This window comes from Octodon degus, unplaced genomic scaffold (genome assembly GCF_000260255.1).
Source record: "Octodon degus isolate 3935 unplaced genomic scaffold, OctDeg1.0 scaffold00053, whole genome shotgun sequence".
NCBI lineage: Eukaryota > Metazoa > Chordata > Mammalia > Rodentia > Octodontidae > Octodon > Octodon degus.
The window spans coordinates 218,378-226,815 of NW_004524629.1; positions in this window are offsets into that span (position 1 = coordinate 218,378).

An 8,438-nucleotide genomic window follows, 5' to 3' on the forward strand; every position below is an offset into this window, starting at 1 on the left:
TACCAGGGATTGAATTCAGGACCTTCCACTTGCCAGACAGGCACTTATTTTACTGAGGTACCTCCCCAGCCCGAGATAACCTCTTTAATGAAGAATGAGCGAGATGTCCAGGTAAACATCCAGGGAGGAGAATGTGGTATTAAATATGTGATCTCATTCATCCGCCTCCCTTTGCTATTTTTGTAGGGCTCTCCAAGAAAACTCAACTGAGTGAGAAGACCAAGGACTGCTCAACATCATCTCTACAAAGCACAGCGAGAAGGACAGAGCGCATCTGGGTGGCCAACAGGAGACCCAGCATGGTGGCGCTCTGGTTGATGCCTCAGATAAACCTGTGCTCTTTTCCTCTTTTCTATACTGTTCAAGGAAACTGATGGGATTGCTTGGCTCTCTAGACAATAAAAATGAAGAGTTAGGTATGTGGAAACCACAAGTAATTCCCACAACAATGATATAAACATATCACAATTTATAAGGAAGTCAAAACAAGTGGAATACAGTATAGAAACTGTAGAGTCTCAATAATTATTTGGCTAAAATTAGTGATACTAGGCAGAAAAATGTAATATTCAAGTTTTAAAACTCATCAATTGGGCATATATATATATATATATATATATATATTTTTTTTTTTTTTTTTTTTTTTTTTTTTTTTTGGCCTGAAGAAATAGAAATGAGAGAAGCTTGGAGAGTTACCAGGACTGAGTTCCTTCACAGTCAACAACTGGCTCTTATACTTGCAAAATATTTGGAGCATGTGTTTTTCTTTGGTTGTTAGTTTTCCCACACTAGAGATGTCTAGATCTTGCTAATTTAAGTGCCTGGCTCATTTTATCCCTCGGCATCCTTATGCATTTCCTCCATGGATCAAATTCCCTGCTTAAATTAACACGTATTTGTGTTTAAGAAAAGTACCAAATTTAAAATAAAAGCAAAAATAGACCAACATTGCCTTAGTATTAAAACAAATAGTTCTAGTGTTCTGAAATTCAGTTTCTTTAATTAAACATAATTAAAGTACAGACTTGCACATAAGAATTGAAAGGAAAATAATGTTAATATTGAGTTTGATGTTTTAAAATTTTAATTAAAATTACTTGTAGATACTTAGCTGATATTGCCTTAATAAAAATGCATTCAGCATGGCCTATGTGGGAACAAGCAGAGTATAGACTAAAAAGGATAAATTATTTCAAAGCAGTTTTCTGTTTTTTATTCTCTAACCTTGACAGATATGGAGAAGTCACAGATGATAGGATATTGTGTGCTATGTGGGCAGGAGTGACGGAGAGACAAAGTATAGAGAGAACAGCACAGAAATCTACTGAGATTTCTGGTTCTTAGCACAATTACCACCATGGAAAATTAGAGACCTTCAGGAGAGACGTGGAAGAAGTAGATTCTGGGCCCAGAGCTGATGAACCCAGGCAAGAGGGGAGATTTCGGACTTTTATTTTGAAGAGGCACTGCTTAGTCTGGGCTTGGCTTTCTTGAGATATGATTTGGAAAGATGATGGATTTTCTAACTGTATTGACTTCCCTCCTAACCTTTAGGAATATGAGAATCTCTTCTGACTGATTTTAATTCTCAATATACAATTAAACAATTACAGAATATGTTTATACTTAAACTTAATTATTCATCTAATAATAGAATATTTAGTGACATTATTATTGGACAGGTAAATGGTTTTGTTCTGTCTTTTCCTCAGTAAGTGAAGACAGTGTTTGAAAATGTGTTTTGGTGGACAATGGAGTAGATTAGGAGAACATATTCATTGCTTCAGATTTATAGGATACTTTACAGGACAGGATATTTTAAAATATGTACTTTGGACATTACATTTTTGTGTCTAACAAATAATTCCATCGTCATAGCACACAACTAAATGGGAATTTTAGCATTGTAATAGAACTGTTAATTGTATTTTATAGGACCTTAAACATCTAAAATTTAGGAATATCCATTCAGTTATTTATTGTGCATGAATTACATGCCAAGAAGTGTTTGTAATCTGTTTATATTGAAGTGAATGTGAACATATGATATTTTCACAGACTTATTATTTACTGCTTAATAATATAGCAGAAAATGATAATATTAACAGTAGGAAAGCATATGCTTTCAGTTAAAGCTCAGGAGTGTCCAACACGAATGGCACATGAGCAAAAAGCTTAGTCCCTTTCTGTCATAATGCTGAAAGTGTCTGCTGCTGTTGACTTTGCACGTTTTTTAATGAAGGTGACCACTGGAAAAGTTTATCTTCTATGTTTTTAGATCCTTATTAGAATTTGTATAATTCTGATATTTATTGCTGTTAAAAATATCTGAGAAATTGTATTAAACATACAAAGAGAAAAGGGATTTTCTTTCTTTCTTTCTTTTTTTTTTTGATTCACAGAACTGGAGGTGCCAGTGGTTGGCCCCCTGGCTCCAAGGTCAGTGGTGGAAGCCAGAAAGTCTGTGCCAGCAGGACGAAGGATCTGTCCAGCAGGCTGAGGAGTCTGCACTGAGCCAGAAAACAACAGTCAAAGTAAGGACCAGAGCTCCCCAAAGTGAATCATAGCCATCCTCAGGGAAAACAAAGTCCCAAGCTCCCTCAACAAGGCAAACAGCTGCGTTCATACTAGGAAAGCTGTCATGATAAGCTCCTGTAGGAGAACAAACTGCCAGAACCAACAGCTCCCAGAGAACCAACAGACCTTAGCAGCACCGCTTCTTCTTCTCCAGTTCTCCATTTATTTATTTATTTATTTATTTATTTATTTATCATTTATGTGTTTGGTACAGGGTCTCACCACACAGCTTAGACTCATAGTTATTCTCTTGTTTTCAGCCTCCTCAGCACTGGGATGACAGGGTTGTGCCACCACGCCCAGACTGGGTCACTGACTCAGTGGGCCCCAGGAATGGGGCCAGAGCAGTGTGCAGGACCAGGGATCCAACCCTGTTCCCTGCATTTACCAAAGCAGGTGCTTAGTCTTCTGTGCTATCTTGGGCCCTTCTCCTTTTTATTTTGTTGGCACAAAACATCACACCCAAGACCATGTTGATTCAGTTTACTTGGGTGTTACATGTTGGCCAACAGTTGTCATCAAAAAACATGTCTCTTGATGACCAGAAGACTTATTACTATGCCCAACCTCTTATAGCTTTCATGACTTCCATGTAGTGCCAAAATGAGGAATAAGCTTTTAGCATATGGACTTCTGGATACATTTAAAATTCAACTAATGACAGGTCTCCCCCCTCCAATACACCTTCTGGAAGCCTCTTGCTTCCTAGGTAGAGTCTATCCTGGACCTTGATATCATGTAAAAACTGTTATTGCACAAAAACCTTCAAGGATAGATAACAGTTCTTAAAGCACCTTCTCAAAACAGTTTATGCCTTTCAAAAATATAAGAACTAAAGTAAAATGATGATTTGACAGACAATTTGTATTTGAAATTTTTTTGGCGTTTTTGGCATAATGACTTGCTTTAGTTAACTCTTCATTACGTAAAAGCAGAGGCCTTCTTACAATATTCATTTTGTTTTGAAATGAGTGTGCTTATAAAATTAAATAGACATTTTTGTTGCACCTTTGGATGATGCTTTTGACATTTTTGAAAGGCTGATAGAAACTTCACGCAAGTTAAAAATATTAATGAATTCATCAAATTTTATTCTTATTAGTGATGAGCATGTTGTTCAAACATGTTTTCAACACTCCAATCCTCTCAGCACTTTTCAAGTTCTTCCTATAAAACAGTCTTAAGGATTAGGATTTAGTAACGACTTTGGACAAAGAAAAACCAAAGCAGGATATGTCTGCGACATTCCAAGTCAAGAGTATTTATCAACAGTAATTTCTATTTTTATAAATGTCTCCAATCATGTGAGTTTATGAAAAAAGAGTTGTCTGTTTATTATAGTGAGTTCTTTCATGTTCTCTCATGCCAAGGAAAAGCACAAGACTAATAATTTATCTTCGCACTCTGTATTTACTTGGAGAACAGGAACCCTTCCAGAATTGATTAATTCATGGGCAAAATTATTTCTGTTAAACATTATATATATATTTTTTACAGGATATCTATTAAAATAAACATATGTCTATTTCTATAATGTAAAGCCCTATTAATTAAAACAAAGCCAGTATGAATTAAAGATATATTAATGTTAAAATTTTGAAGTGAATCATGTTACTTCCCCACACAAATATATAGAACTATTAATAAGAGGTAATTCTTTGTATAATATAATTTTATAAGCAATAAAAATCTAGAATTAATACCTATTCAAATATTCAAATAATTCAAAGAAAAATTATAAATCAATGTGCTATTAGCATTTCAAAAGCTGTTCTGAAAACACGGTCTCTCTCACACGCAAAACGTATTTTATTTTAACTGTAGTAGCTTTAAATTAAACTTATCTCATGAAAGATCATAAACTTTAGAATGTGTAAGCTTCTAATTTTTTACAAAATATGCATCCAAGTTTTAAAAAAGTGCCAATTTTCAGACTCATGGATGTTGTTTGTTACTGTGAAACTCATGCAAAGCTCTTTGTCTTATTTGCCTGGATTCTTTGGATGGCCTCATTAACTTGAATACTATATATATATATATATCTGATACATAGACTGTATAGTATGCGTAAATCTTAGGCCAAGTAGAATGCATGCTCAAGCTCCATGTTTCTGCTCAATGTGAACTTCCACAGCAATTTACACATCTGCCACAGTAGCAAAAAGAAGATATTGCCTGGGGAGATCGCTCAGCTGTATAAGTGTCTGCCTGACAAATGCAAGGTCTAGAGTTCAATCCCTGGTACCAAAAATAAATAAATAAATAAATAATTAAATAAATAAAAAAGGACTCTGAGGTAAGCGTTCACCTGTTATTGAAGTATACTGCTCTATTACCATTGGATTGGAATCATAGAAATACCCTTGAATCAGCTTACCCACAAGCCCATATTTCCCCAAGTAAAATTTTTGGCACAATATTTTGTGTCCAGAGTGCTTTCCTTTTCAGCATTTATTAAGGCTTGAGTATAATAATAATAACCTCAATTACTAACCTCCCCTGTATCTGTATCTTTCAATAGCTTATCTTGAGGTTCATCCCTCCAAAGGGCCAGAAAATATTTTGGTAGATTTTATCTAAGACTTAAGCTATTTGACTTGCTTTATCCAGTCAAATGAAGTAGAAGTGGACAGTGATGAATTGTTTCTATTAGTCCCCCAAAGCCTCATGCAGTTATCATGTAAAGTCATCCCCGGTTTTTTCAAGGGGCAATGATCTAAAGTGTGTGATGCCGAGGTGAAGAATGCGTGATTAGTAAATCATTCCACTGATTGGCTTGGCCTAGTTCTGGCTGGAATAAGTATGTGGTTGCTACACCTGCCCTAGAGTTGGTGGACTGAATACGATCTAAGGGACCAAGGAGTCTTGAGCTGGCCCCTTGTTGCTTTGCCGCCTTCTAACTCCACAGATTTTCTTCTCTGTGAGCTCCCTCTGCCACTCCATGCCACCTTGGGACCAGCCAATTATGGATGGAACTCTCTAAAATTGTGAGCTGAAATAAACCCTTTTTCCCTTTAGCCTTGGGTGTAGGGTATTTGTTCTCAGCAACAAGAAAAGTAATCAAGACAGGAGCTACGTTGTTTCTACTTGTTTTTCTACAGCTCTTTCATTACCATGATGAGAAGTCTGAGTCCCAGCCGAGGTCCACCGCATGAGCAAGTCCTTCAGATATATTCAAGACATGGCTGCTTAGCAGCCTCCCAGGCTGATTTCTAAGCTTTGAACATAAAATGCTTACTGTTATGCACCACTGAGGTCTTCTGCTTTGTAATGCAACAAAATACAGCCGAAACAGAGAGAAAATTTTCCAGGAAAATTTATTACATTGAAAGCAGAAAAGTGTGTGCAATATTTTCTCAAAACATAAGCCTTCTACCTTCTGTATAAAAAAAGTTTTATCCTGTTTATTAGAATATAGACACTTAAGTAATCCCCTAGTCCTACTTTCAAAGAAGTATCTGAAATAGACATATTCCAGTAAATATTTAAAATACAATTATTTTAAAATGGCAATTATTATGGACATTAAAATTGTAGATTTAAAAAAAACTGTAGATTAATAGTCTCTGGGCTCAATGTCTGAAGAAAAGTTTTCCTTTTCTCCTAGCTAGTAGGAGCAGAAAATTTTCCAGGTATTAATGGAATATTTTTTGGAGACCTGTTTAAATTTCACTTTGTACTTGACTAGTAAAAGAAAAAAAAAAAAAAGTAGGATAAGAATCACAGGGAGAAAAAACCTGTATGTAGAATTTTATGGTCTGTTCATGAATTCATTTAAGTCTATTTATGTTTAAAATATTGTGCAGTGCTACCTTGGTTCACAAATGCTTTTGTTTACAGTTTGATTCGCAAATAGAAGGCTTTGACAAAATTTTGCTTTAGTTTGTGAACTCTGCATTGGCTGATGAACACACTGTGGCCGTCTTACTCAGAGTCGCAGAATGAATTAAGGATGGGAACCTAGGTATCACTGCAAATTCATTTAAATTCTTGATGTGTTTTTATGCTACACACAAATTTATTCATGAAGTCACACATGTCGAATCAGTTACATTTAGTCCTACCAGTGTCAGTAACCTAAGATTTTTCAATCCCTTTGCTATCATACGGATTAATGTTTTTAATATTTTCCCACCTCACAAAAGATGTGGAACGTCTTGTCTTAGTCATTTTTCTGAGAAAAAATGACTGATACCCAGAGCTAAAAAGGATTATCTGTAGGACTGGCAATGCCAGAAGTTGTTGACTTGAGCCCTTTACAGCTCAGCATATTAATATGGCTTTACTTTTCATACCTTATTATTATACTTTTCTGTTGGATGGTTAAGACCAAGATAAAGCAAGACCTATATAACAAGAAATGTAACTTTTGTATCTGACAAGGTCAGGCAAATCCCCTCAGGATTTAGCCTGAAACCCTGCAATGTAGTTTGTAGATCCTTTGTCAGTGTCAGCCATGTGGATGAGTCACGGCCATTGCTTGACCAATTTCCTCTCGTGAAAGCCTGAGAGAATGTTTCCTCTCCACGTGAGTCTCTTTAGGCACACTCTACATTGTTGATCACTTTCCTCTGTGCCCCCATAATCTCCTTGATCAGTCAGTTTGGGACACAACTGAATTATAGAATAATACAGTACAGGTTCTCTTATGACCTGAGCCCTCTGATCTTGAAAGGCTAAGGCCAAATTGTTGGCTGTTCTTGCAGCTCTTCCTTTTTCTCATTGTAAAATATTTAGGATTAGATATACAGCTACTTTCTCTTAATTCAATGAGAAGAAAGATTTGTATTAACAGTGTTTGGACAGGATATCATGTCTGCATCATATACTATGAATAACCAGTACAAAGACAACGATATGCAATATATTAATTATTGAAACTGTCCCATTAATCCGTTTTGAAACTGTCTCATTGTTATTTGTTTCTCAATAAAATTAATAAAAAAAGTTAAAGAGGAAAGATTTATTTAGCTCTCAGTTTGTAGAAGTTTCAGTCCATATTCAGCTGACTCCAAGGCCGTGTGGCATGGCAGAAGGGCAACAGTGCATGGCAGCAGAAGACAGGGAAAGCCATGAGAGCAAAGGGGGAGAAGCAAGTCTCTTTTCCTCACTTACATTGTATGGGGGCTAAGCCCCCTAAGGCAGGTATAGGACTCATACCCCAGTCACAGAACTAGGCGATGAACTGATCACAAACTAGATCCAACTGCCTCTGAAAGCCACTCCTTATGACTATATGAGGCATTGGGGGGATGTCCAGACACAAACCACAGAGCCTTTCCTCAGGCTTCCTGCTGTGGTGGCCTTCAGTGTATTAAAGCCCATCCACTTTGGGTGGAACCATTTACTTTCCTCATTATCAAGAGGCAATTTTATGTAGTAGCATCTTGATAGATACAGCCAGAATAATGCTTAACCAGGTATGTTGACACCTCATGTTCCAGTCACGTAGGCCCATAACATTTGTCATCATAATTTCCATCTATATGTATCTATTATGCTTAATTATAAATATATAATTGCTAGAGATCAATGTTTCTGAAATGGAATGTACATTTTACATACAGAATATCATGGCTTTTTGTTTGAAATGATCATTTCAAACATGGGTGTAATTAAAATAAATCACCAAATGTAAAAAAAGTCTACTTTATTTCTTAGTTTTATTTCTATTTCTTCACTATGGAGGTTTTGTTTATTTGTTTGTTTATATGTTATTAAAATAAAAATAAGCATTATTTAATACACAAAAGAAGTACCAGAGTCACAGAGAAAAGTGGCATTTAAAAATCATGCAGTTAAAATTTTACAAAATTTAGATATAATTAATATTTGAAATCATATATTTATCATTTTGACAT